The sequence below is a fragment of the Rattus norvegicus genome, chromosome 9, assembly GCF_021556685.1.
Source record: "Rattus norvegicus strain SHRSP/BbbUtx chromosome 9, alternate assembly SHRSP_T2T, whole genome shotgun sequence".
Lineage (NCBI taxonomy): Eukaryota > Metazoa > Chordata > Mammalia > Rodentia > Muridae > Rattus > Rattus norvegicus.
In genome coordinates, this window is record NC_141542.1 from 37,360,082 (window position 1) to 37,384,981 (window position 24,900).

At 38.9% G+C, this 24,900-nt stretch overlaps 1 long non-coding RNA gene across 4 annotated transcripts in view; it reads right to left on the reverse strand.

The window, feature by feature from the left end:
- Positions 1 to 9,054: 9,054 nt before the first annotated feature.
- Positions 9,055 to 24,900, reverse strand: part of LOC148003653 (uncharacterized) — a 58,280-nt gene continuing 42,434 nt past the window's right edge. For all 4 annotated transcript variants that reach the window (XR_015629942.1, XR_015629945.1, XR_015629943.1 and 1 more), the window contains one exon: positions 9,055 to 10,020. This is a non-coding gene — a long non-coding RNA (uncharacterized LOC148003653). The remainder of the gene's footprint in view (positions 10,021 to 24,900) is intronic.

Below are 24,900 nucleotides of genomic sequence, written 5' to 3' on the forward strand. Positions count from 1 at the left end.
CCAGCAGTTCTTAACCGTTGGGTCATGACCCCATTTGAACTGTAATGAACCTTTCACACGGATCACCTAAGACCATTAGAAAACAGATATTTATAATACGATTCACAACTGTAGCAAAACTATATCTATGAGGTAGTAACAAAAATAATTTAATGGTTGGGGGTCATTAAAACAAAAAAGTTGTATTAAAGGGTCACAGCATTAGAAAGGTTGAGAATCACTACTGTAGACATTAAAGTTTATGTAAGAAACTATATACATTTCTTACATATATTAGTTTATGCTTCTTGTGCAGAAGCAGCTTCTAGACACAATCTCCTGACACTTGCAGATAACCACAACAAGAAAACCCTTGAAAAACACATAAATGAATGGGGTTGGGAAAATGAGAACTGTATGCCGCAATCCCCAATGAGCACTAACTTCATAGGAGGAAAGTTCTGCTGTGTGTGAATTTAATGTTATTACAGTTAGAAGTTAACTTTGCAGAGCCCTAGAAACTTCAGCAAAGAAAGAATGAATGCACGGCAGTTATTAAAAATAGTATGTGAAGAAGAATCTGAAGGCAGACTTACCACAACCAGTATCACGTTATGCTCCGTAGTCAGAGGTATCTGACAAATAGTGTAAGTACAATAAACAGTTGCTGGGCCATTATACAAGAATTAAGATGCAAGAAAATGCTACTACCACATAGACATACTCTGGAAACATCATAATCAACTCAATGAAAAAGAAATTCAGTAGGATATTTTTTAGAGTTGACTAACAAGAGATGGAACCCTGAAGTAATGAACATTTCTGAGATATTATATCTTTGCGCATTGATAGAAATTCATTCATTTATTATCATGAGTGTGTATGCATATATATGTGTATATGTGTATATGAGCGAGTACCTTAATACAGTGTATGTACTTAACACAGAGCACACATGAAGATCAGAGGTCTACTTTCAGGAGTCAGATCTCTCCTTCCACCATGGCTGAAGGGATCCAACTCAGGCCGTCCATTTTGTACAAATGCATTTATCTGGTGAGCTATCTCATTAGCACTATACTAGCCCCATATCAAAAATGCAATAATAATGATAATAAATATTACCATTGATATTATTTGTTACTCTATAGTGTTTCCTTTTTAGAGTCTGATATTGAACCATATTTTTTTTGACCAAGTTCATACTAAAACACAAAACTAAGCAAAGCAAAGCGAATGCTCTAGAACACATTCTATCTTAAATATGTTATCTATTAACTGGGTGGAGTCACAGAGGGAACAACCCGTGAGAGATAGCTAGGAGAACAGTGCCTGGGCTTGACAAGTTTCAAAGGATGGTAACTGAGAAAGCAAGGCCTACATTGAGGCTTTGAATACCATATAGAGGAACCTTGGATTAGATTGTCTTTAAAATGCAATATAACCCAAAATAACCCAATAAGAATGGCCGAAGACCTTGTTTCTCTAAGGGGAGGGGGAGGAAGGCTGGTAGGTTCTGTAGGTGTATGTTCTGTAGGAAGTTAAACTAAGGTGAAAAGCATTTTCCTTTGGACTTTGTAACTCACTATAACTGGATTTGCTATTCATATCAAAGATGTGGCTTCCTTTGAGATATACTTAAGAACTCATGCTGTAGGAAAAAGGTATGCTTCTTTGAGGGCCTTAGTAAGGAGAAGTACATAGTCTGACTGTCTTATCTTCCTATGTCAGCACAAATGCAATGTTGGTGAGCTCTTAGCATTGCCTGGTGTATTATTTTGAACTAAAAAAATATCCTCATCAAACAACTGAATGACAGTCAAAGCACAACTTCTGTAAGGGCTAAATAAACAGCAGAATACACATAAAATTATTCATTAAATAGTAAAAGCAATAGACAGTTACTATGATTAAGACAATGTATTTTATGCTTATAACTGTAAGTAATCAGCATAAAGATGCTATGAAAAAATACAGCCATTGTTTTATGTATGTTGTGAGTATGTGGATGCCTGTGTGGGTTGGGTGAATGGTGCATTCAGCTGTACTATGCATGTGCTTGTGAAGGTCAGAGGTCAAAGTTGAAAGTACTCCTCAATCTCTCTATGCCTCAGTTTTTAATGGAGGTCTCTCATTGGCTTGTAGCTCTTGGGGACTTGGCTCGAATATCTGGTAGGCAACAAGAGGGATCTTCTTGGTTCTGACTTCTCTCAGTGCTAGAATTAAAAGGTGTGTTGCTGAACATTTCTTTAGGTGCTTCACAACCACCCAAGATTCCTCAGCTGAGAATTCTTTGTTTAGCTCTGTACCCCATTTTTAATAGGGTTAATTGGTTCTCTGGAGTCTAACTTCTTGAGTTCTTAGTATATTTTTATATTAGCCCTCTATTGGATGTAGGGTTGGTAAAGATCTTTTCCCAATCTAATGGGTACCATTTTGTCCTATTAGCAGTGTCCTTTGCCTTACAGAAACTTTGTAATTTTATGAGGTACCATTTGTTGATTGTTGATCTTAGAGCATAAGCTATTGAAGTTCTGCTCAGGAAAATTTCCCCTGTAACAATGTCGTTGAGGATCTTTCCCACTTTCTCTTCTATTAGATTCAGCATATCTGGTTTTATGTGGAGGTCCTTGATCCACTTGAACTTGGGCTTAGTACAGGAGATAAGAATGGATCAATTTGCATTCTTCTACATGCTGACCTCCATTTGTTGAAAATGCTTTCTCTCTTTCCACTGGATGGTTTGGGCTTCTTTGTCAAAGATCGAATGATCATAGGCATGTGGGTTCATTTCTGGATCTTCAATTCTATTTCATTGATCAACATCCTTAGTCACCAAGGAAATACAAATCAAAACAACCCTGAGATTCCTACTCACACCAGTCAGAATGGCTAAGACCAAACTCTCAGGTGACAGCGATGCTGGCTAGGGTGTGGAGAAAGAGGAACACTCTTCCATTGCTGGTGGAATTGCAAGCTGGTACAACCACTCTGAAAATCAGTCTGAAGGTTCCTCAGAAAATTGGACCTAGTACTACCTGTGGACCCAGCTGTACCACCCCTGGTCATATACCCAAAAGATGCTCCAACCTATAACAAGGATACATGTTCCACTATGTTCATAGCAACCTTATTTATAAGAGTCAGAAGCTTGAAAGTACCCAGATGCCCTTCAACAGAGGAATGGATACAGAAAATGTGGTGCATCTACACAATGGAATACTACTCAGCTGTTAAAAACAATGACTTCATGAAATTCACAGGCAAATGGATGGAACTAGGAAATATCATTCTGCGTGACGTAACCCAGTCACAAAAGAACACACATGGTATGTCCTCACTGATGAGTGGATATTAGCCAAAAAAAAAAAGCTCAGAATACCCATGATAAAACATAGATGTTTCAGTTCTACTCAAAAAGGGAAAGAAAATAATCATGGAAGATAGAGGGAGTGATCTAGGAGGAGTGGTGGAGGGGAGAAAAGGGAGGGTAGCATGAGGTGTGAGAGGAGACTGGAGAATTACAGAGAGTCAGGAAATTAAACAATGGTATGTAGCAGTAGGGGATGGGGAACTGGGGTAGCCACTAGAAAGTCTCAGATGCCAAGGACCCACAAGGTTCCCAGGATACAACAGGGATGACATTAGCCAAAAATACTCAACAATGGGGAGAGAGAACCTGTAGAGACCATACCCAGTGGACAGGTATGACACCCTGGTTGAGGGATGGGACCACCTACCCATCTCAAAAATACTAATCCAGGATTGCTCCTGTCAAAAGGTAATGCAGGGACAAAAGGAGTGGAACAAAGACTGAAGTAAAAGCCATCCAAAGACTGCCTCACTTGGGATCCATCCCATATGCAGATACCAAACTCAGAGGCTATTGTTGATACCAAGAAACACTTGCTGACAGGAGCCTGGTATAGCTGTCCCCTGATGTGCCAAAGTCTGACCAATACAGATGCGGATAGACTAAGCATGGGGACCCCAAGGGGGGATTTAGAGAAAGAACTGAAGGAGCTGAAGGGGTAGCAATGCCACAGGAAAAACAACAATATCAACCAACCAGACACCCCAAAAGCTCCAAGAAACTAAACAACTAATCAAAGAGTACACATGGAGGGACCTATGGCTCCACTCACATATACATTCTCTGTCATCAATGAGAGGGGAGCCCCTTGGTCCTGTGGAGGCTAGATGCCCCAGGGTAGGGGAATGCTAGGGTGCAGAGGCAGGAGGGGGTGGGTGGATGGGGGAGTCCTCCCATAGAAGCAGGGGTGATGGGGAGAAGATAGGGGGTTTAACTGGGAAGGGGGATAACATTTGAAATGTAAATAAATAAAATAAAAAAATATGAATAAATAAAAACAGAAGATGTGCTGCCATGCCTGGCATTTTGGTGGGTAGCGTGAATTGAATTCTGATCCTCATGGTTGCCTGACAAACACTGTAGTGACTGAGATCTCTCCCCAGACGCAAACTATTCCCTTTGCTTAATATGTTTTATAGATATGGAAATCAAGATTTCAGAAACGTTAACTTATTTTCCTGAGTGCCAAGTAACTAAATTTATAAAACCCCAAATTAAAACAGGAGCATGACTCAACTTGAATCACTCAACGTTTTTCTCCAAATAACATGCAATTTGAAATAAGAATTATTATTAGTTAACGTGTTTACATAAATTCCTGGGTCAATCTGTCACACTGAATAAACTAGGTGTGGTGACATCTACCTGAAATTCCTGAGATCCAGAAGCAGAGGCAGGAAGATTAGGATGTCAAGGTCACCTTCAGCTACATAGAGTGTTTGAAATCAGCCTGGGATGAGACCCTGTATCAAACAAATAAACAAGAACAATAATAATACCAATAACAACAATAACTATTATTATTAATGAGAGGTGCATCTATTCTTTGACTGCAGCACATGGTTTCTAATCACACAAAATGGAAGGAAAATAATTACTTTCACAGCAAATTTATACAGTTACTTCAGTGCTCCAAGTACTATGCTACATTGTATCTACAGATGCAGATACAGATACAGAATCTTAGTTAACAGTTGCAACTCTGCGGTGGCTATTAAGACATTTATTCTGCAAATGATGATGCTGTAGTTTACAGCAGTTTAAATAGCCTATTTGACGTCGTATAACTTAGAACTGGATTAGATCCTAACGCTAAAGGGGAGCAGTGGGCCAAAGAGAAGAGAAAATGTAAGGGTTGAAGAGGAGAAAGACGGGTGGAGCGAGGAGGCATGAACAAGGTCTGTGGCACAGCGCTCTGAATGCCTTGCTGTGTAACATGGAATCTTACTTTTAGCAACGACTCAAAAGCTGGATGTTAGCAGGATAATGAAAGCCCTACTTTCAAAAGTTCTCCCTGACATCAAAGTAGGGGGTTGACGTGTGTGGCAGAGGCTGTTTGATTCCCTCCTATCTGTTTCTCCTTCTAGGAATAAAAGAAGTCTCCGGTTTCCAGATTCTCTTACAGTTAGGTTGGGTCTTTGTGCCCAAGCACTAGTAAAAATCGTGTACCCCACTGCACGGTCTGCCTGCATCTTACCCTAGACACACCCTGCAGTCTGGGTTCCCTTTCCTAGTGACCATGGGATCGTGTATATAATATGAATCCTTACTCGCAATACAACCACTGGCTTCTATTTTTCTTTAATATTAACTTAAACAACCAAAACTATTTTTCAATCTTGCTCTGAAATTAAACGTTGGATGCCAATATTTTCTTTTCTAGATCATACTAATTGAGCATGGCTTACGGTGTGCAGGGGCTACACAGCTGGATTATGGGAAAGGGCTATCTCCTTGGGAGCCCTAACTGAAAGCAGGAGCCTCGGGCTCACACCTTTCTATTTTTGCAAGGTAGCAAGTTGTTGTTGTTGTTGTTGTTGTTGTTATAAAACCTTTAAAGCGCTTCCTACAAGCAAAACACTTTGATTCTGCCAGAATCAGATGTATATCAATAATCCTTGCTTCCTCGAATCCGTGTGTCTGGTTCTTTCTCCTTTTTTTTTTTTTTTTTTTTTTTTTTTTTTTGTGAATTCAGGGCTGAGCTATGTGACCATGGGAAGTTTCTGAAAATAAAAGTATCTGACCTTAAGGGAACGAAATGCAGCTTGTTTATTTATTTTTGTTTGTTTTGCTTGTTTGTTTGTTGTTCTTTTACCTCGGAAAAGCAGATGGCATCTCACGAAGACAGACAATCCTTCCAGAGGGAAAGTTTGTATAAGGAAGAGTGGAGGTGTTCTGTGCGTGTCTAGCACAGTTTAAGAGGCTCACGGTCGAGCCACGTGGGAAGTAGATCCTATGGTATGTACTAGGTTTTCACGTGTCCCCAGTCACCAGTTTTCCAGCCAAATCCTTGATGTTATGAAACAGGAACAAGTCATCTCTATTGTGACCTTTGGAATGAATGGCTTGAGAAATAAACTTAGATAGGTGATCAGACTAGGCAGCAGATCACAACAAATATCACATCACACTGCAGGACTCACGTGGGAGGTTTATTGGACAGGGAAATAGAGGCAGCCTCTGGGAGAGGAAGGAAAGAAGAGAGCGGGGGCAGGGAGAACGTGGCTAATAAAAGGGCCAATAAAGGGCCTGCGGTGCACGTGCAAAGCGACAATAAACAGGGAGCCATGGCCTGTGTGCAAAGGGACAGGAGACAGGGGCCATGGCCCGTGTGCAAAGGGACAGACACAGGAGCAAGACTGTCACTTCTTAGGCAGTTAGAGATGATATGTCTTGTCCCTGGGTCCTCCGGGAGCTGGCTGTAACGATGCCTGGTTGTCCTGAAATCACTTGTAGCTGTCCATGGATGTGCCTGATTCCCAACCAGAAGAAACAGAACTACCGATTGTTGTTTGACAACAATCTGTTAGAAACAGAAGGAAAATCTTCATCTCTAGCAAATCCCAGCCTAAAACCAAAATAAAATTCAGGAGTAGCAGCTCTGTCGCTCTCGCTTAGATGTTAGTATACAGGCAACACTGTGGCTACTTTTACTCCTGACCCAGAAGAAATTGTAAGAGTTACTGCTGTGCTCTTTATGACTAGGGAAGGAAGCCAGGGGCACTGTCTTCCTTTTGAATGATGAAATTTCCAAAGAGAAAGGCAAGGCATTTCTTTTAAGCTATGAAGTCGGCATTCTCTTTCTAATTTGAATGAACTTCAAAGTCAAATGCAATTTTGGAGTATTATCCCATCATGGTCACGTGTTACTTGAAGCAAGTTGTGCTCTAAAATCCCTTTCTACGGAACAGATTGAGAGTTCTCTCCAATCCTTTAAAAACTGCCAGTGGATTTGCCTATGCTTATCAAGAGCATAAAAAAACGTTCCTAAATAAGTGTCTACTGCGAAAATTCAGGTGATTCTGATGATGTCTAAGAGAAGAGACAAGCGTCACAAACCTGAGACTTATGAAGACCTCAAAAACGAGGTCTGATGAAGAATGATAGTTTCAAGAACCCATTCGAAGAGTGCGTGTTAAGTGCTTCTGTGGAACAAGCATGTTCTCGGCTATGAATGTCCAGTATTGGGAGATGAAGGTCTTGTCTTCCTGCCGAGTCCATTCTACTGAGGTCAGGCATATTTGTTCTCCACGTCTGCTGGAACAACTTACCACATGCTCAGTCGCTTATAGCATTGCCTTTTTATTGTCTCTCACTTCTGCTTTAGAAGTTTAGTGTGCAGCTCATATGAGTGAGAGAAACCAAGGTGCACTTCGCTTGCTTCCTTTCAGGACTTGCTAGGTGAGAACTACTTCCTGGATTTTACCAGCCAAAAAAGAGATCTCCAGAATCACTTAACTGACAGCCACCTTTATCCCACTTCACCGCAAGCAATGTCACCCACGAATGTTCTGGATTTGTCCTTACTGTCCCTCTCTTCAGTTTTAAATTTTGTGATAAATAGTGTTCCCCTGGATCCACCATGATAATTTTACGACATTTAATTAAATCTTTAATTTTTTTTTCCACTTAAGAGAGGACATGCAAAGGTTCTGGAAACCAGGGCATTTTTAGGGTTCATTATTGTTTTTGAAATATAATACCTATGTTATCTTATATAGAAATATTTGGAATGATTATTTGGTTTTCAGTTTTTATTAATATAATTAAAATCATCTGTCATATCTCATGATTTTATTCTTGTTTTGTCTCATATTCTAGGCTCATACTTAACTTGCGTGGAGAATTAATGACTAAGAAAGTGTTCTTTTTTAATTCTGCTTGGGATTTTGGAGATTTTTTTTCCCCTTTACCATTTAGTAGATAAGGTTAAAAAAGAAACTTATTTTCAGAGAATCAGACCCAACTCACTGGTTAGTTCTCTCTAAAGCCTGGATGTATGCTATCTTACAAATGACGGGAATCAGGACCGGTATTGTTATCTTGTTGCTCTATGGTAGTATTCCTGGTAAGACCCTAAGGAATGAAATTAGGCAGAGCAGGCGAGACCACCAGCAGCAGTCACTGTCAACTTCTGGCATATTACTCAAGATTTTAGGAGTGTCAGAGTATGTTAGAGCTTGGTTTGAAATATGACAAGTTGTCAAAGGCTCCCCATAAGAGCCCCTTGAGGTTAATATGTGAAGCTATATAGTGACATGATTTGTGTGATATAGTCCCCACGTTCTTTGTTATACAGTCTCTGATTCTAGATGGATTTTATAAGTGTATGGCCTACTTTTACTGCACCACTCCCTTATCTTGAAACATGACTGCAAAAATATATCACGATGTTCTGCAAGTCATTTCATCTGGTGAGGGTTTATGGTCAATTAGCTGAATGTAACACAACCTTTAGGTGCTTTGGAAGATTTCTAAAAGAAATAAAATCTGACTCCTACATTCAGGAGGATCCTTAAATACTTGCTACTGTGGCATGAGGCAAATGCATAAACTAACCAAAGGAGACAAGACGTCAACAGATACAAGCATGCTACACGCCGAGGAGCTCTGGATGTGGGCTAGGCTCCCAGCAGCATGAGAAAGGCTGAAAGGCTGTTGAAACTCCAGGGGGACTTTGAAAAGCATGACATGACACATTTACAGTGGAATGAAATTGACATTTTATTTGACACATACAATAATACACTATGTTAAGTCACAAGGAAAGAAGCTGTAAAATACACCAGGAGACATCTGAATTCACATGTTTGTGCTTCGGCCTGGGTACACATGTGCAATGCTGTGTGTGGCATAGGCCAAAAAGGAAGAATGTGATACTACGAAAGACAGCAATAACAGGTATTTTTCTTGAACATGTGTCGATACGTATATATAGTGTATATCGTTTAATCTTCATATTAACAAAAAGTAGGCGCTGATATTTCAGTTCATTTTTGTTAAAATGAAGACCTAATAGTTAGTTACTATTAATTAGTAGTATTAATTAGTTACTATTAATAGTTAGTTACTGTTAATTAAAAAATAACAAAACTATTCTTCTAACTTACTGGATTTGGGGAAACCCATTTCTTCAAAACCAGTCCTAGTTGTAAGCAGCAAAGTTTCCCCTGCATAATCAATCGTTTTTCCTTTTGTTATTGTTTATATGTGATTGAAAAAAATGGTGGGGAAATTAGGCTGGTTCTTGCATGACTTTCCTAAATATGCTAAGGTTTTTGGTCCTTAGAGATACGATACTTACATTGCACAGCTTGAGAAGAAATCTTCACGAGTTTCTTGGCCTCATGCAAGAAGTGTTTAGATTGGAATGTTTGAGATTCAGTTCATGTTTTGACTGAGCTAAGTTGCCGTAAAGAATAGACTAGCACAGATTGTCCTATCTTTGTTGTTTAATTGTGTGCACGTGTATGTCTGTGTATGTGCATGCGAGTTCAAATGCGTGAAGACTCCAGAAGCCTTCTCCGGATCCTCTGCAACTGGAGATCCAGGCTGTTGTGAAATACCTGGATGTGGGTGCTGGGATCTGAATCGGGTCTAGAACAGCGTGCTCTTCACAGCTGAGCCAAGTCCCCAGCGCCACTTCTCTTCATCCTTAAATGTACATCCTAGAAATGACACCTTATTAGTTCAGACACTGTCCTCGTCTCACTTTTTGATAAGAAGATAATCTTCCTTTCAAACAAGAAAAGAAGCCAAACACCAGCATTCATCCTTTGATGCTTCCTAGTTGTGACTATAATGGGACCAGCTGCCTCACACTCCTGGGCTCCTGAGACAGGTCTTGGCTCAAACTCTGAGCCAAAGTGAGTCTTTCCTCCATGAAATTAAGAGGTAAGGTAGTTTAGTTTATTGTTGTTGTTGTTTTGTTTTGTTTTGTTTTGTTTTGTCAGATACTGTATCACAACAATGAGGCAAATAGTTGATAAATAATTACATATGTGGGCTCATATTTCATATTTAAATATCGGATCTCCTGCAATGCAATTCTTGTCTAAGATACAGAGCAAAGTCATTATGTCAAATGCCTATCCTGTTGGTACAGAAGCTTGTGCCAGAGAGTTGAAATACCTCCTGACTTACATACATCCCGTGTCCCCACAGGCCCTCTCTGCTCCCAGACCATCTGTTCTATTGGAGAGCTGAAGTACCAGTTTCCACACTGTCTTAATCAGATATTTTCAAATGTCTATAATAACAAACAAGATAATCCCCTGGGAAGCTTTCATTCCCCAGGATTTCCAGGCTACATTTATGTTTATTCTTCACATATAAATTTTTATATCACCCTAGCTACCTTCAACACAAAAGATGTAACTGCTACATATTAATTTTTTAGTAAGTTAATAAGGTAACTGAAGAAACCCAACATTTTGTGCCGTATAATCATCCCACGCAGGATAAAATAATATATTTTCCATTATGTGTCTATTTTTCATGACTTTGAGTAAAAGTTTTTATCAGGTTAGTTTTGTACATGTTGTTTCCAAATTAATGAAAATGTGCTGGGTTTTTTTCCTACACCATTATCTGTTTTACCTTATTATATGTAGACTGTTAAATTTTATGTCCTGCTATCTTTCCTTGTTTGAGTAACTTTTATCATTTAATATCTAGGGATTTCTAGTCATTACCATATTGGTTTCCGAATTAAATAAGCTGTTTGCATAGGACCAAAGTGTGTGTGTGTGTGTGTGTGTGTGTGTGTGTGTGTGTGTGTGTGTACTATATTAAGAAAGAAAAATGAGAGGACTGAGGCTCAGTGGCTAGGAGCATTGGATGCACTTCAGAAAGCTGTCTCAATTCCAAGCACCCACATGGTTGCTCATAACCATCTAAGACTTCTGTTCTAGGAGATGTGTTGCCCCCATCTGGCCTTCCCAGACACCAGGGACACAATTGCAGAGGATCCAGAGAATGCTTCTGGAGTCTTCACGCATTTGAACTCGCATGCACATACACAGACATACACATGCACACAATTAAACAACAAAGACAAGACTATCTGGCTAGTCTATTCTTTACAGCAACTTAGCTCAGTCAAGACTCAAATGTGAGAAAAGCACACCTACACATAAAATACAAATTATTTTTTCTTCAGGGGAAGGAGAAACACATTTTATCAAAGGCCTTTTTGGACTTCGAAACACGTTGTTACATGATATGCCTCCTTATGCTACAGTTTAACATCTGAGTCTACTTTTTCTAAGGTTCTACCTCAAAGTTCCACACATTTTAATGGACTTCCCTGGTCCATATCCCCAGAAGACCTCTGTATTTCAGTGCTCAACTGTGCCACACACACACACACACACACAAAAAAAAATGTTTGTTTCACAAACATTTAACATTATAAAATGTGACAGACATTTTATAGAGCATAGAGAAGCGTAGAAGTAGCAAGTGTTTACTTGCTATCTTAAGCAAATATGTGCACAATAATTTTGCCTTGTTTCTTTTCAAGTCTTTCATCTCCCCTCCTTAGCAGCTCCCAGTCATCTTCAGTTCATACTTTTTCACAACAGATTGTTTCCATTTATATGCATGAAACTGACCCAGATAAAGGCTATTGATCCTTCTCAAGTATGTGAATAAACATATGGTTTCTGAAGTAAATGGCTTATCTGCGATTTGTGCTTGTCTGATTTGTTTCTTTTCTGTTTAGTTTGGTTGAGAGGGTCTCATGTATCCTAGTCTGTTCTTCCATTTGAACTTTCCTTTCCTTTCTGTCTTCGGTGCTGAGTTACAGGAATGTACTTCCACAGACAGTTTCTGTATTGGTAGAGACTGACCCAGGGCTTTAAGCATGCTAAGCAAGCAATCTATTCAATGAGCTGAAGCCAAAGCCAGGGGATTCTTTCTCTGTGTGACGTGTTCAAATATTTCTAAGTGTGTATTATCAAGCTTTTTAATGTGTGTGGAAAAACCCAAGGCCCCCATACTGACTTATTTTTCCTACCAATGAGATGCCTGATATTCATCCTTGGCCTATGAGCCTCTTAATACATGTGAAGGAATGGTTATGACAATAGTCCTAGAACATGGCAGCCCTGGTGGTCTGGCATCTTTCAGATCCTGGTAATTAGTTCTATTTGGGTCTTCTGAAAGTCAGATCTACTTGCATAGTACACTGTGGGAAGGCCCGCCTCTCTCTTGACATCAAGTAGGGTCTTCTCTGCTTGCTATGAAGAAAAGCAGACAATGCCTCAAAGGACCTGAATATTAGAACAGATGATGCACATATTCCATTTCACTGGCTACCTAGTATATATCTATATGTACTGTTTTGTTAAATAGTATATATTTGTATGTATCATTACCTATTATATCTATATGTGTTGTCTCATATATCTAGTGCCTTGGTAAATCTGAGTAGTAATCAGGATAGGAAGTATCATTTATATTTCAGAAAATAACTAGCTTATTCAGGATTTCACAGAAACTATCTGTGAACCCTGCCAAGCAGCGTTTGGTACACTGTAGGCACGCATTAAATTGTTGCTACTAATAAGAGATGGTAAACTTACAGTTCTACAGATCAGTGGTAGATACGGCCCTGCTTAATGTTTCTTCCCTTTGCCTCATTCTGACAAATAATAGGATCTGATAATGGAATCTTAAATTCTTTACTGTCCATTCATGTGCCCTCTAAATACCATGTCTAAGACATGAAATTCAGAGCTGGGGTAGTTAAGAGACGCAATTCTAACTCCTACACACTTCATGCAAGTTAATCTTAGGACATTTGAACCTAAAGTGAATTAACACTATACCATGGTAGTTCTCCATGTACTTTTACCCACAGTCCCTTGAAACTGTTCAAGGTTTTTACTCTTAATTTTTTTAAACCTCATTTCATGTCTGCTTTTATATTTACTCATTGGATAGCCCCTTGTTTGAACTTCTGAAAACTTCTGAGGGGGGGTGAAGGGAGGGAGGGAGGGAGGAAGGAAGGAGGGAGGGGAGAGAGAGAGAGAGAGAGAGAGAGAGAGAGAGACAGAGAGAGACAGAGAGAGACAGAGAGACAGAGAGACAGAGAGAAACAATGGGCATGAGAAAGAATAAATATGAAGACGTAATAATAATTCTTCTAAAAATAGGTTTGTTTTCTCTGAGATTCTAAAAGAGCTTTTCAGACAAAATCTTGTCTTTAAGAATCCTAGGGTTAAAAACAGCAACTGATCAGCACATTTGCACTTAATCCCACAATGATATTATCCTTCTAATGTGCATATATTCTGTGCCATCTTTTAGTCAATACTACATCCTTCAATGTTTCCATCATTTCTTCCATCTTCCTCATGGAAGGCATCATACATTCAGCTGCAAATACTCATACCACATGCAGACATTACGAATACATAGCTAGTAGTTAGTAAAATTGAATAACTTTCCTGAACTATATAGTTCCACATGAACTGAGTAAACAGCACTGACTGTCATGCTTTAGGCTTGATTTCACGATTAGGAAGAAGAAGCAGTAAATATGCTTGCCAAACTCCACCAGACAACTAAATGTTTACATCACTATACAAAACTCACACCACAGCTTCATCCCAACAATGGTTGCTTTAGTCAAGTCCTCTTGCTTGTCCCCAGGCCTTCTGTGACTCACAATTGCTCAACCTGCAGATCTTGAAGTGATCAGCTCTTAAGTGGGTCATCGACATCCCAACCTTCCTCCCAAAGTTCAGGGATCTTCATAAGGAGGGGAAGAAAAACTGTAAGAGCCAGAGTGAGTGATGTTTCCAGCAAACCAGTATTTTCCTGGTGTAATAGGACCATTCCACACATGAACATACAACAGGTATGTCAGCTACACAAGATCTGTACATGATGAAGCCAGCGAAAATCTGAGCACAGATAGGGAGAGTTTCATAAATAATTGTTGACTTCTTGAAAAGAGAGAATCACTTCTATCCAGGAATGTTGCCTCTGAGAGACCAGCCACACTCAACCGGTTGGTCCCATACCCATGCACATACAATCAGTGTGTGTGTGTGTGTGTGTGTGTGTGTGTGTGTGTGTGTATGTGTGTGTATGTGTGTGTGTGTTTTAGATCTGCTTTTCAAATGTAGAGATTTTCCCATTAATTTATTTACTTAATCATTTTACATCCAGATGGCAGCTATACCTCTCCTCTCAGTTCCCCCTCACACAGACCCTCCTCTCCGCCATCTTCCCATTCTTCTCATCTGAAAGGGAGAGACCCTCTCTGGCTATCAACCCACCTAGACACATCAAGTCACTGCAGGACCAGGCATATCCTCTCCCACTGAGGCCAGACAAGGCAGCCCAGTTAGGGAAATAGGATCCACAAACAGGCAACAGACCCCCTCTTCAGTTGTTGGGGACCTGTATGAAGACAAAACTGCAAGTCGGCTACATATGTTTAGCCGGCCTAGGTCCAGCCCATGTATGCTTTATGGTTGGTGGTTCTGTCTCTGGGAACCCCCAAGAGTCCAGGTTAGTTGACTTGTTTGTCTTCTTGTGGAGTCCCTATCCCTTCTGAGTCCCTCAATCCTTCCCCCAACTCTTCCACAAGTCTCTAAAGGAAGCATATGAAGATGTATGCGTGTGTATTTGGGGTGGGGGTGGAGGTAGATTTCAGAGGAAGGAATTGGTACAGATCTGATCAAAACACATTGTTTCTATGTATGTATAAAATTCTCAAACAGTAACTCATTATTTTAAAATTTTATTAAAGTGTTATTTTACTGAATACCTGGACTTAGCCAGATGAATCCACACAGGACACCACCCTCGTTTTGCATTATTTACTTGTACTTATTATGTGGCAAAGAATGAAGGTATGGAAACATTCAATGATAATTACAGCAACACATACTGCATAGAAGCAAGCCAGCCAGGTGAAATAAAATTAAACAGTTACAGGTATAGTCCACAGAGCACTCAAACACATGCAGACAAGTAGATGGGCGTAGCACTAATGTAAGAGGTGTGTGGATTGCCTTCAGCAGACTACTCACTTCTATTGAATGTCATTAAAATAAAAGAGCCCACCCAAATGGTAAATGTAGAATAAAAACCATTTGCTTATACTCAGAACATTCTTGAACATATATAGACTCTCTTTTGTTATTCTTCATGTCTTTTCAAAATTAGGGAAGGGGAAAAATTGTTGCCTTACCATTCTTCAACTAAAGGGGTAAAGGAAGAGACAAGGAAGTTTCCACTTAACATCATTTCCTAAAAATGTAGCTGTGATGATAAATGCCACAGTGGATACACAAGTGGGAGGCACATTTCGCTCAACTAAATCCACCAGGCTGAAGAACCATGGGAGAAGAACGTGGGAGGAGTAGTAATGGCTTTTTTACTGCTGCTGTAAGTAGGCTTATACCAAAAGTAGAATTGATTTGGGGCAAGAATTAAAGGTCTAAAGAACACAGATTTTACCTATGTAGTAATTTAAAAGACAGACTCGGTGCTTTTTGCTTTATGATTAAAATATATTATAAGTTTCAGATGTGCAGTGTATGTGCAGGTAATCATTATCTTTGTCATGCAAAGCAGGCTGTTACTTAAGGAGTGCTTACAAATTATTCATAAGCATTCTCTTATAAGATCAAGTTAAGAGAAACACGATAACTTCATTTCTTGAAACCGAGACACTCAAGAATAAGTGGGATTTATTAATAAGTGAGATTGTCCTAATCTTTGCTTTACCCTTGACTGGTTTTGGTCTAAGTTTAAGCACTTGTTCACTTTTGTCTTTTTTTTTTCCCTACCATTTTCTATTAGAACTAATTCTCCACATCCCAATAGACTGTTGAGAAAGTTTGAATATGTGTGTGTGTATGTATGAGTGTGTGTGTGTGAGTTTGTGTGTGTGTGTGTGTGTGTGTGTGTGTGTGTGTGTGCTGATTCTTTTCCTGAAATTATTCTTTTTTAACTTAACACTATTTCTCCATTTGGTTATCTCTCCCTTTAGTTATGCTTTAGTTATGCTTAAATAATTCCTTCTCCACTTTAGTTTTCATCCCCTTAGGATATTTTAAGCAATCATTCTGCTGCTCATCAGCAGTGCTTTTAAGCTCGAAATGGCAGCCTTATTTACAGATGATGCTATTTGGAACCCAGTGTTTGTATATAGAAGTTTGTGATGGTGGGATTGTTAAGACAGGGAAGTCAGAGAGCTTTCCTTTTTGTTCAAGATTTCAATGTTTCTCTTTTGTGAGCTGCCCAAGAAATAAAAGAGAAAAAATTTGACTTGCTCAGCAAACCGAAGACAAAAGAGTTAACTCCGTTCATTGCGTCTGAAATTAGACTAGAATTTTCTTGGAGAAATCTCACTTCATGTTATTTCTTCTCAAAAACAATTATTCTGTGTATTACCAATAATAAATCCAATGACTCTTCTAATAATGTTAGAACTAATTCATAAACAGATAGTATATATAAGGTCTGTATGAGTTTAGAACAAAATATGAGATTGCTACATATATATATATATGTATATTATATGTATTTATGTATCCATGTATTTCTTTTTATTAATTAATTTATTTGCTTGACATCCTGATCACAGCTTCCCCTCCCTCCTCTCCTTTCCAGTCCCTTCCTCTCATCTGCCTCCCACCCCGATCCTCCTGTCCTTTACTCCTCAGAAAAGGGGAGACCTCCAATGGGCATCAATCAGCCTTAGCACATCAAGCTGCAGTAGGACTAGGTACATATTCTCCTACTGTGGCTAGGCAAGGCAGTTAAGTTAGGGGGAAGGGGTCTAAAGACAGGCTACAGAGTCAGAGACACCCCCTGCTCCTGTTGTTATGGATCCTACATGAAGAAGCAGCTGGTCATCCATTACATGTGTGCAGAGGGCTTAAGGTCATCCCATATACGCTCTCTGTTTAGTACCTCTGTCTCTGTGGCCACCTATGGATATATGTTAGTCAATACTATAGGTTTTCTTATGGTGTCCTTGACCTCTCTGGCTCCATCAATCCTTCTGCCCCCTTCTTCTCTCGGATTGCCCAAGCTCTGTCTAATGTTTGGCTGTGCATCTCTGCATACACATGCATTTCTTAAAAGTCAACTTACATGTACAAATGCACTTATGTATTGCTTGACCATTGCAATAAGGTTTAAGTTTTTTATTTCAGTTGAGCATAAGAGTCAGAAAAATAAGAACTCAAGGATCCTGTCTTTTGGAAGCTGGATGCTTTGTAGGGAAGAAATGTTGTAAACAAATAATAGGAATGCAAATAGAAAGTATCAAAAAAAACAAGAAGGGATTGTTTGAAATTAAAACATTCAATTATGCTCTGTATGAAGTAAAGAATCCCCCAACCCAAATAGAATAGTTCTTATTTTCTCTTGGCTTCTCCAGTCATTTCCCAAACTTGGAATTTTTTTTTTTTTGCTATTATACTTTCCAAAAGAGCAAGGATTACCACGTCAGCTGGAGGTATTCAGTTATTGTTCTAACAAAACCTGGAAATTGTATCCTTTGGAGTTGATGTAAAATTACACAGAATGAGAATGACTTTGGTTCACAAATTAAAGATAAAATAATATCCTATTTGAAATGTTTGATGTTGAGGACAGTGAGTCTCATTTACAATCCTATACTGCATTATGGTGTCAAAACAGACAGTGAATCTCTAGGTTGAACAGCTCACTAGAAATAGAGGGAAATGCTTGGAATCTTCTTCACCATGTTCCAGTTATACATCCCGGGCTTGAAGATAGATATTTAAGACACCTAATCTCATTCCAATTTCAATGTCCTGGCCAAACCCAAGTTGGTTTTGCCTCTAATTTTGAGCTGACAAATTTATAGGTAAATTATTAGTCGACTGATAGGTATACAAAAATGATTAAGATGCATCATTCACTTCATTAAAAATAATAGGAAGAAAAAATTGGGCTAGCTGTATTTTATCTAAGCATCAAAAACAGAATAACCTTTCAGTGGAACATTATATAGTCACCATGTCAGCAAATGGAAAACGTTTTAACAGATATAATAAAATCATAATTTCATCCTGTTTCAGTTTCAATAATAATGATGCACTATTCCAATGAATATTTACAATAACCAGATTGTATTTCACAGCCTTGGAACAAAGAGCAATAAACAAGACTTAGATGGAAACATTTAAGTTTTTAGTAGTATGTTTTACCAAAAATGCATGAAAATTCTAAAACAATTCCTTAGTTAAAGGTTTCCTTGAAGAAAAGTGCTCAGGTTTAAAACATAAAATAATAAAGTCAAAGCCTTAGAAAATGAGATTTAAAATTAGCCACATCTGCTATTATCTTTTGACTAAGTTTTTAGCTTGCAACCCGATGTCCTTGGTTCAATTGATAATGGTTGCAGAATAGTTTAACCAGACCTTTAAGGTCGATATGCCTCACCCTGAGAATGCAAATCATGACCTATATCTTACAAGATCATTCTAAAGAGCTAATGTTTAAGTGAGCACATATTATGCACTCAACAAAATAGTAGCTGTAACTAGCAGAGATTCTTTTCTCAGATATGTGGGAGTTTCTTTCGCTGCGGCCCAATCTCTTGGCCAGGGTGCTGTAAGTCAGTGTCATTTAAATCTTTAAATCGGGACAGGCAAAAGCCCTTAGCCAAGGCAGTTGGATGTAACGAAGATATTCCTCCTCTCAATTCTGTGTCCAGATAGCCCCCTTGGATGGGCCTTCACTTCTCTCTCTCTCTCTCTCTCTCTCTCTCTCTCTCTCTCTCTCTCTCTCTCTCTCTCTCTCTCTCCCCCTCCCTCCCTGCCTCTGCCACTGCCTGGAGCTCCACTGAAGACAACAGTGCCCTGTGGTAGCTAGACCATCACTCAGCTACCACCATAATTAGTCACCTAGAGCAGACTCCAGATTCTCTGCCCCTAGATTCAGGGGGTCTGTGAGACTGAGCCTGGAGGCAATTAGCAGGAGACCAGAAAAAAAAAAAAAAAGAAGATCCCAATCAAATCAGAAAAGCTGAAACCAAGCAGAAATGCGAGGCTGAACCTGATACATTTCGAAAGAGATAAATACCTGTCTCTTGCCTCAATCTTTTTTTTCCTCAACACTCAGGAGTAAGTGTGCAGTGAAAAGTAACGGCTTTCACTTCACTACTCGGTGTGGTGGGCTGAAGCACTAAAGTACTATTTTAAAAAAACCCTTATCATTGAATACCTGGTATAAAAACAAGAAATTTTAAAATGAATAATCCAGGCATCAGCAAACTCTAAAGTTAAAGCTGTCTTAAATTATTTTTTTCTAATTTTGTCGTTTGAATTTTTTCTTTGGTTTTTCTGAATGTAAATGAATCTGGTGATAAGATTTTTTAAAGGATGGTGACAGTATAATAAGCGATGTTTTATTTTTAATTAAATGAATGATTTTAATGTGTAATGTCCATACCAAAATTTCCCCATAACTAAAAAGAAAAGTGTTTTCTTTTTATAGAAAAAAAGATATTATTTTATATAAATCCAATGGCAGGTATGGGAGCATTTCACATGGAGAGTACATGAATGTGCAGAAAGCACATGAAGCACACACATTCCTGTGCATACTACATAGCACAGCACACAGGCACACTGAAAACATTACGATACTGCTTTTTGAAAAAAACTATTAGACTGGGAGAGAAAAAAAAATAGCATAACGCAGGTTTGCCCTCCATGGCTCTGATTAGAGTCCTAATGCTATGTTACCTTAAACCGTGCCAATTTCATTTCTACAGTGAAATATGCTTTAGAGGACAGGAAGAAAGCTGATTATTTAATCAAAGAGAAGGAGAAAGCCAAAATAATCTACTGTCTCTCATGAGGGAGCAGGGGAGGGGCAGAAACCCCTCTGAAAGCATTATAGTAACGGTGCTTCTTTATTTTAAGTAACAAATAAAATAGCAAAACATTTTTCCCATCATAAAAACCAACTTTGATCCCCAGTACAGCCATTGAGTGGAAAATTGAACCACAGTATAATTGCTTTCCCTGTGACCGATAAAGTGGTGTAACAAATTTTGTGTTTGAATGATAAAATCAGCAATTGGCCCCTAGCATTTCCCTCTGCCATTCCTCCAAGGACACACAAGTTCCATCAGACTCCAGGGCAAGAGCAGGGGTGGAGGAGGTAGCCGTAAATCTAGTCCAAGTTATTGTTGGATTTCTCTTGCTTGCTTGCTTAAAGAAATAACCAAAATAATAAAACAGTTCATGTTTGTCTTTAAATGCCTAATATAAATCACTTGCGAGTGTGCGGGGAGGGGAAAAGCCACCCTTCAATGAAAACTGATTACTGCTGTAGAAAGAAGTCTGAAACCATACTGAGAAAAAAATTATTTTACTCAAGAGTAAAATCTTGTTAGAATGGAGAAATTGTCTTAATAGTCTCAGTGACAAGTGCCACAGCTGTTGGATACAGAGGCAACAGCCAGAAACACAGTCACGGCAGGAAGGAAACAGGCTGCGTTGTGTGAGCTCATTACATTAGGGGAGGATTTAACTAGAAAGGCTCTGTACTTCGCCCCACAGAAGTAGAGCCGCACTTGTCCTTTATGAGCTGGATCTGCACTTTTGACATAACAGTTTCTACTGGCATTGACCATGGCAAATGAAGCCCTGTGTACTAATATCAGTTTGCAATCTGGATGTTTCTGTGAACGAATTGACAACGGGAAGCTTCCACGGTAGAATTATTATTGTTGGTAAGCAGGGAAAGAGAGAGGAGAGAAGAGATCCCAGGGGAGCAGGAATCAATCCAGCAGTTTCGGGAGTCTACCCCTGATGCCCTGCATTTGAAACTTTTGAGTGCAACCTTATATCCGACATGATCCTTTAAAAATGCTGGCCGACACTCCACTGTGCAAGGAAAGTGTGTGTTTAGAGTAGTGTTTGTTTGGTCTGTCGCTGTGGGCCTGCTAAGAGATACAAGAAGAAATGTTTTTAAAGTTCCATTTCTTCAAACGTCACAGAAGTTCTTAGTTCAAGTTCATGAGAAATAATTTTCATTTTGGGGAAAATATGTGCCCTAAAAGGACTCGGGCATCCTCCAGAGTGCTTGGGCTTCATGCATGAGAAATTGCTAACTGAGCAGGTTTTGTACAGTTTTTCACAATTACTGTTATGATTTTTGAATTATACAACCAGTAGGTATAGCTCTTGTTTTACACTTTCATTTTATATAAATATATATGTGTGTGTGTGTGTGTGTGTGTGTATTTGTATATGTATATATAAGACTCTCAATTTGATTATATATAATATGTATATATAAAACTTAATTTGAGTTTCATATATATAAACTCTCAAGTTGACCATATATAATATATATATATCTCAATATCATTATATATAATATATTTAATTCATATATATAGTTCAACTTGAGTTTTATATATAACACTCAATTTGATTATTCATATAATATATAACTCATATACATAAAACTCCATCTTAGATATATACATATATCTCAATTTGTTATTAATGTTTATTAAATTTTTATACATGCATACACACACACACACACACACACACACACACACTATCCAGCCTGCTGAGAGACACCGAAGAGCACCTGAGGGCAGTGGTTGCTACTAGGATAAACAAATAAGTGGTGGAGAGATGAGAAAGATAAAGTACATGATGGAGAGATGGGAGAGAAAGAGAAGTTGAACATTTCTTGTGCAGTGGGAAGAGGTGAAACTGGAGACACGTGGTACTGAGGAATAGGCTGATACAAGGAGACTGTACAGCCAACTGAGGCCATCCTGTTGTCTGGTCTGGGCTGCCACCTTGGGCCATGTCTGGCTCTATGACCCTTCAATAGCCAGAGCCTGTGTTGATGGATGTCCATGGCTTATGTTGCCTCTGTGGGACATTCAGATGCCTGTGGTCTGGGCTACTGCCTGGGGCTATGTCAATGGGGAGAGGAGCTCTGTTGCTATTGCAGTGATCTGAGTGGCCTATGTTGCCATGTGAGACCACTGCCATGTCTGGTCTGTGGTTCTATTGCAAGCAGAGTGTATGTTGTCCAAGGTCTTTACCCACTCTGATACTCTCAACTCATGTCTGATCATGTTTTAGGGAGGCTTCAAAGACACCCTGTTACTTCACTTGTAACTGTTCCCATATGTTTCTATAAGGTGAGTTCTAAAGTAGTAACCACAATGTGAAAACCACATGTAAAAATGTTAGCAATGCTTCTTTGGTTTTTGTCACTGGGTATTGGGTGTGTTCCCTGTTCCCTGTATTTCCCATATTCTTTAATGACATCAGAAGACATATGATTCCTCTGCTTGCTATACATTAAGGTTTGGCAGTATATACCTTTGCTATTTCTAAGTTAAGTTTTTTTTTTTATTTTTTTACACTGTTAACAGAACTCAATCAGTTGTCTGAGTTTCTCACATATGGATATGCGGTTGTATGTGGTATGTTTGAGATTGTCTTCTGTAATCTTCACTTTAGGTTTAAGTCTGGAGTCTCCACTCTTATCAGAATTGATGTTTATGGAGGAGAAGAAAACCCAACCACATGGATTGTAGTTAATGCTTACATGAAGGGATGTCTATAGTTTGGTTGCACCATTTGAAGAATGTTGGTAGGTGTAATAGGTCATAAATTCCATCAATGTTATCAACAATGTTAATATAAAAGTTGGCTTTTTAAAAATGATGAAGAATTCCCCCATTAAATGTGACAAAGAATTTCCTTTAAGTGGCTTCCATCAAAGATTAATATTAGAAGAGTGCAGAACAAGGTATGATTTATAAGTGGGTCAGACCTGAGTCATTTATAAGAGTCCGACCTGGAGTGATTCAGGTGTTCTCTAGAAGCTGTCATTGGTTAATATGAGGCATACTCAGAAAACGTTACATTCTTCTGTGATGGAGAAGATGCCTCTCTGAAATCACAAAGACAACCAAGTAACAGATCAGAGAGTACTGAGACCTCAGGTTCCTTGGCAACTAAATGAAGAGGCACAGGCAGCTCTATGGTCATGGTTTATGTGAGCAGCACCGATGGTAAACTGACTCAAGACTCAGGCCAAATACAGTACTTGAAATATTGAACTTAATCTTAACATCAAATTAGCATTTTAAAAAGATATTGGTAATGGTGCAAGGCATTGTTTATCTACTAATGTTCTGGTTTAGAATAATTCAATATTTGAATCTGTCTGACTGTATGATGCTAGGAGAAAAACAGAGAGAATTGATGCTGTCTACTTCACTGCATACTGTGGTCTGAATGTCCGTGTCCTCCCAAAACTCGTATGCTGAAATGTTACCCTCATTCAAAGTGATGATTTTGCAGAGCAAGAACTTTTGGTGTCAACCAGGGTATGATAGAAATGCCGGATGACTGAAATGAATAGCATAAAGACAAGGCTGCACGTAGACTCGCCAACTTCTTCCAAGATATAAGGACACAACTGGAAGGCCCCATCTATGACCCAGAAATCAGGCCCTCACATGATACCAAATATGCTTGAATGAGGACTTGAGAGCCTCCACAATCAAGAGAAATTTCTGTGGTTTTTGAGACAGACACCTTAAGCTAGTCTTTGATTGATTGATGGATCATGACAATGAATGTTACAAAACTTGAATATGAAATAACATGCGTAATGCAATTCAATCATTCACTGGCACAGGGTAAGTGATGAGAGTCATCACTCCGAAGACAATGATCTAACTAATGACGTAATGAACATTTTGCTGTATAAGTGGTCAACCTAGAGTTTGCCTACCTGAAACTTTGATGAATGTGTTATTTTCCTTCTCATAGAATCCTACTATTTATGGAAAAGAATATCTTGTGATCCTTTTATAATTCCATCTTGCAATTAAGCTGTCCCGAACTTTGCTACCCAAAACACCAAAGCAAATAAAAGGTGGTGGAGAACATGGGGAAAATGTGCTATCTGCCTTTTACTAGGTCTCTGAGCTTTTATCCTGTCCCTGAAGACTTCACAGCAAGCAGCAGTCCTTTAAAGTATAGAGGATTGTGCTTGAATCTCTGCTCAAACCTTGCCCTGACTCTCTCGAGTAAAAAAGTAAAAATATGACCATGTATTGACTGGTGAAACTTTCAAATTATTCCCCTGACCTTATTTGAGGAAAGGGGTATAACATGGCTTTAACCAAATTAAGGATTTTAAGATGAGAATATCCTGAAGTTAGACTGAACTATTTGAAAGATGCAAAGAAGTTGACCTAAAGACAAAGGCAGGGGCTGAACTATAAGAAAGCCAAGGACTAACAGTAGACAGCAGCACCTTGGAAAGAAACTGTGTAAATTCCTAGAAGATACTCAGATAGTCTGCTCCCACATTGATTCCTATTTTCGGCTTCCAGAACTCCTAGAGAATAAATTCTTGGTATTTTGTTTTCTGTTTGTAATAATTTCTTTTAACAGACACAGAAAACTAACATAGCTGTTCACAGTTCTCCCCAGGAGGGCTAGGTGGTCTTCCTCAATACTTCTCTTTATTTTTCTTCT